This window comes from Arachis ipaensis, unplaced genomic scaffold (assembly GCF_000816755.2).
Source record: "Arachis ipaensis cultivar K30076 unplaced genomic scaffold, Araip1.1 Aipa1161, whole genome shotgun sequence".
Taxonomy (NCBI): domain Eukaryota; kingdom Viridiplantae; phylum Streptophyta; class Magnoliopsida; order Fabales; family Fabaceae; genus Arachis; species Arachis ipaensis.
The window spans coordinates 144-5,991 of record NW_015495887.1 but is presented as its reverse complement, the minus strand read 5'-3'; the positions used below and the strand labels follow the sequence as shown (position 1 = coordinate 5,991).

The 5,848-nt window shown below is 36.1% G+C and overlaps 1 long non-coding RNA gene across 1 annotated transcript; it reads left to right on the top strand.

Annotated features, from left to right (window-relative positions):
• Positions 1-4,211, top strand: LOC110268578. Its single transcript, XR_002356815.1, has 3 exons — positions 1-90; positions 2,462-2,467; positions 4,201-4,211. It is a non-coding gene; the product is annotated as an uncharacterized LOC110268578 (long non-coding RNA).
• Positions 4,212-5,848: the final 1,637 nt, after the last annotated feature.

Here is a 5,848-nt window from a genome sequence, read left to right as displayed (position 1 = left end):
GAGAGGGTCAATGGCGAGAGTGAAGAGAGTGAGTTGGGGGCGACGATGGTGAGCTTTGGAGGCAGGCAGGGTTTCTACTTCACGATGAAGGTGATGAAGAGACTGAGTGATGAAGGTGCTTTGGAGTGAGAGGGTTTACGAAAGTGGATGAACCTGCTTTGGAGGTGATGAGTGAGATTTGGAGGGAATGGCAAAAATTTTACTAAGTGTCATCGGTTTGCTTTCACGAAAATGAGGAAGAAAATTTACTAAGTGTTAAGTTTTTGGCTCTACATACATTAGGCATCACTTTTAAAAAGCACCTAAAACTTAACAAATAGGCTATCCTTTAAAAGCGTCTCCTTTGATACGAAAAGTGAACCTATAGATGTCAACCTACGGCTACGCTTTATAAGTGATTTCTATAATACCTAAGGCTACGCGTTTTAAATGATGCCACATTTGTGTATCCTTTTCTCTTATAAAAAGGCAACACGGAGAAAAGCGTAGCCTATTCCTAGAATAGGCTACGCTTTTCAAATGTAGTTTAAAAAAAGTGTGGCTGAATGGGTATTTTTCTTGTAGTGAGATTGATGACCGCGGCCATACGGTGTTGATCACATACAGTCTGCCATAGAAGAAATCATTCGCAAGCAAAGGAGACAGTAATACCAGAGTTAATTCAGAAAGACAAAGCAACTCTAATCCTTAGCCAATTCCTATTACTGATTCCATTCAAATTTATAAAGTATTTTATACCCTTTTTTTAGACCTTTTTCACTCTATTAAACAATCAAACCAATTCTTCTATCCGCCTAACTAAGACCTGCAAGATAACCATAGCTTGCTTCAAACCACAATCCTTGTGGGATCAACCCTGACTCGCTCAGGTATTACTTGACGACCCAGTGCAATTGCTGGTATAGTTGTACAGAGTGTGGGGATTCATGCACCAAGTTTTTGGTGCCATTGCCGGAGATTGTTCGAGTTTGGACAACTGACGGATTATCTTGTTCACTAGATCAGGTATTGTCTTTAATTTTGTTAAAGTCTTTTAATTTTATTGTACGGAGTGTGGGGATTCGTGCACCAACAATCACATAAGAATGCATATGATGAATCCCTACCCTACTGGCCATGAGCTCGCGTGTCGGTTACATTGCCATAACCCGACAAATTCGGTAGCTAACCTAGATACCGTCTCTATGTTTCACTTCCACACTCTTGAGATATAGTACCTGCCACACTCTTGGGATATAGTACCCGACACATTCTTGGGATATAGTGTCTGCCACACTCTTAGGATATAGTGTTCGACATACTACACCCATAGAGAGAGAACCACGAACAAGCGGGATAACACCACCGTCCTTGCCAAACACAATTCAATCCCATATTCTAAACCAAATTCACGATTTCACTCAAATTCATCCCCAATCTCACTTCACTTCATTCTTAGTAGAAATCATCATCAACCATCATCATCTCTTAATATCATTGTTACCCTTATCATACCTCAAAGCCACGATCTCGACAAGCGGGATTAATCACCGTCCTTGCCAAGCACATCACAACTTATCAATAATAATGCATTATAATCTGCTATTCATATAAGCTATCATTCTTCATATTCAATAGGTTAACCAACCTCCATCTTTCACAAATCAGCATTAGCTTTCCTTTTTCACTTTACCATCAACATGCCATTCCACCAATCTACTCTAATTATTCCATCCACAGTACGTTACAAACCTAAGTCATCGTCTCTAAACTCATAACAGAAAATACCTCTTTTTAATTCTCCCAAAGCATTCTCGCTTGTCCCAAAACCTAAACACTAGTTAGGGAATCTTGAATAAGTATCACAGATGTTTAGAAAGCTAAAGGAATGCTTGAAAACTTATAATTTCAGCAAAACAGGGGGTCATGCGTGTAACACCCTGATGAGTCTATATTTGATGATAATTTTTTGCTTGAATTGGATGGATTTCATCACATAAACTCACACTTATTCACCAAAATAGCATACTTTTGTGTTTGATCCCTAAATTCCACCAAAATGTGAAAACATGCATTTTTGTACTTAAATTGAGCAATTTAATTCTACTTTTATTCCATTCGATGCAGTGATATGTTTGTTGAGTGATTTCAGGTCCTAGAGGCATGAATAGTTTGGTAGAAGTGGAAGAAAGCATGCAAAAAGGGAGAACACATAAAGAAAATAAAGGAGAAAAGTATTTCAGAGTGTGCTCACGCACACCTTCTGTGCGCACGCACAAGATGAAAATCAGCAAGTTTTGCTAAAAGTATTTCACAACGGAATTGTTTTGCTAAAATTTTCGAACCGTCATAATCTTCTTCATCAAGTTTTTGGCGCCGTTGCCGGGGATGCAATTGGTGTTATGTTTTTGGTTGTTGTAAATATGTTGATAGTATAAATATCTTACTTTTTGGTTATTTGGTTGTTTTTATTAATATTTAGGTGCTTGTGATAAACTCCAATTTTGTGGTTTATCTTGTGTTGAATTTAGGAGATTTTATCAAATTTTCTCACATTTATTCAATGAAATAGCATGGTTTTGTGAATTTCTCCTAATTTGCGCTTAAGAGAAAAAACATGTTTTTTAGGCCTTTAAATCGCTAATTTTAATTCACTTTAATTCCATTCGATACCTTGATATGTTTGTTAAGTGATTTCAGGATTAGAAGGCAAATATTGGGTTGAAGGAATGAAGAAAAAGCATGTAAAAATGGAGAATTCATGAAGAAATGGGGATTTGCTGAACTCAAGGCCACGCGCACGCGTCACCCACATGTATGTGTGAGAAGGAGATTCGCTAGCGATGCGCACGGACGTGCACGTGTGATCCACGCGCACGCGTGACGAGCGGCACATGACTTCACTAAAGGCAAAACGCTGGGGACGATTTCTGAGCTCAAGGAGGCCCAAATCCAACTCATTTCTGATACTTTTGAACCCAAATCCAACTTTTAATTCTTATTTTGATTTCAATTCTCTTTATATTTTATTGTTCTATTGTCTCAATCTTCTTAGTTTTCCGTGTTAATTTCCTTATTTTGCCATTTTTACTTTCATGAACCCTTGTTGGATTTCTATTTTCTTTCAATGCAATTTTATGTTTCCATGTCTTTCTATGTTTATCTTAGTTGCTATTGTTGATTTCTTGATTTTGTTAGTTATGGTTTTCATTAATTCTTGCATTTTGTGATGTTCACTTTTATTGCACTCTAGGTGTTTGTGAAAATATTTTCTCTAGTTTTAGAGTATTTTTCTTTACTCTTGGCCTAGGCTAAGGGAACTGGGTGAGCTTGAGTCATTGGGTCTCATTGATTTGGTAATTTGAGAACCCTTTGTGGTCAATTTGATAACCATTGACACTAGCCTACTACTAAGTCAATTAGTAGCTAGGTTAGGACTTATGGATTGATGTTGATCAAGCCTATTTGATGTACTTCAATCGTTGAAGTAGACATTGTACGTACATTCAAGCATAGAAGTAGACTAAATGGGTTGGTCCCTCATAATTGTCAATATATGGTTTTGTAGATGATGAGCGGATAATTTATACCCTTTTTGGCATTGTTTTTATATAGTTTTTAGTATGTTTTAGTTACTTTTTATTATATTTTTATTAGTTTTTATTCAAAAATCATATTTCTGGACTTTACTATGAGTTTGTGTGTTTTTCTGTAATTTCAGGTATTTTCTGACTGAAATTGAGGGATGTGAGCAAAAATCTGATTCAGAAGCTGAAAAAGGACTACAGATGCTATTGGATTCTGACCCTCCTGCACTCGAAATAGATTTTCTCGAGCTACAGAAGTCCAATTGGCGTAGCTCTCAATTGTGTTGGAAAGTAGACATCCTGGGCGTCCAAAGTCAACCTAAAACTTTCTGGCGTAAAACGCCAGAATTGGCACCTTTTTCGGCGTTAAATGACCATTCTGGCACTCAGGGTGGCGTTTAATGCCAGCTTTGGGCATATGAACGTGAAAGCTTGAAAGCTCAGCCCAGGCACGCACCAAGTGGGTCTCGGAAGTGGAATTCTGCACTATCTGCACTTAGTTACTCATTTTCTATAAACCTAAGTTACTAGTCTAGTATAAAAATTACTTTTAGAGATTCATTTTGGAACTTATGACATTTTTTTTTACATTTCATATTGTACCTTTAACGGCATGAGTCTCTAAACCCCATAGGTGGGGGTGAGGAGCTCTGCTGTATTTTAATGGATTAATACAATTACTACTGTTTTCTATTCAATCACGTTTGATTCTATTCTAAGATACTCACTCGTACTTCAATATGGAGAATATGATGATCCGTGACACTCATCATTATCCTCAACCCTATGAACGCGTGTCTGACAACCACTCCATTCTATCTGAGCTCAACGTAGTCATTGGGTGACAGCTTGAGTGCGTATCTCTTGGGTTTCTAATCCATGGACCGAGTCTGGAGGTTAGAACCTTCGTGGTATAGGCTAGAATCATTGGCAGCATTCCTGAAATCCGGAAAGTCTAAACCTTGTCTGTGGTATTCCGAGTTGGATCTGGAAGGGGATGACTATGACGAGCTTCAAACTCGCAAATGTTGGGCGCAGTGACAATGTGCAAAAGGATAATGGTCCTATTTCGACGCTAGTGAGAACCGACAGATGATTAGCCATGCGGTGACAGCGGTTGGTATTTTTCATCTGAGAGGATCATACAGCCTGCTATGGAAGGAGGCCATGCATGTTTGGAGAAGAAGACAGTAGAAAAGCAGAAATTCAGATGACAGAGCATCTCCGGAACCTCAGCCTGTTTCTCATTACTGAATCACAAGTACTATTTATTTTATGTTATTTATTTTTTCATAAATATAACCACTCTTATCATTAATTTCCTGACTAAGATTTACAAAATAACCATAGCTTGCTTCAAGCCAACAATCTACGTGGGATCGACCCTTACTCACGTAAGGTATTACTTGGACGACCCAGTGCACTTGCTGGTTAGTCATGCGGAATTGTGAAAAGTGTAATCACAATTTCGTGCACCAAGTTTTTGGCGCCGTTGCCGGAGATTGTTCGAGTTTGGACAACTGACGGTTTATTTTGTTTCTTAGATTAGGAAAAGTTTGTCTTTTTGGTTTAGAGTCACTAACATTGAGTCTTCTATTATTGTTTTTGGTTAAAATTTTAAAATCCTTATTTTATTTTTCTAAACTATTTTCGAAAATTTTTAAAAAAACCAATAACTTCATAATTTAGTCTTCTGTTTGAGTTTAGTTTCATATTTTAAGTTTGGTGTCAATTGCATGATTTTATTTTTCTTTCAATTTTCGAATTATATGTTCTTAGTTCTTTATTGATCTTCAAATTGTTCTTGATAATTTTCCTTATTTGATCTTTAAAATTTCTTGTTTGGTGACTGTTGCTGTTTATCTTATACATTTTCGAATTACTAGTGTCCAAAATATAAAAATTTTTAAGTTTGGTGTCCTTTGTGTTTCTATTTTCTTAAAAAAATTTTAAATTTGTTCTTGGTGTTCATCCTGATCTTCAAAGTGTTCTTGGTGTTCATCTTGACATTCAATGTTTTCTTGTTTATTTTCTTTGTTTTGATCTAAAAATTCTAAGTTTGGTGTCATTTTGTTATTTTTCTCTTTCCTCACTAAATTCAAAAATATCTTTTCTATTTATTTAACTGAATTTTCAAAAATTTCATTTAAAAAATTCAGATTTTTATTTTAAAATTTTTATTTTATCTCATCTTAGTTTTAAAATTTCAAAATTCAAAATCTTTTTCAAAAATCATATCCAAAGTTTTTCAAATTTTTTTTATACTAATTGATTACTTTAAT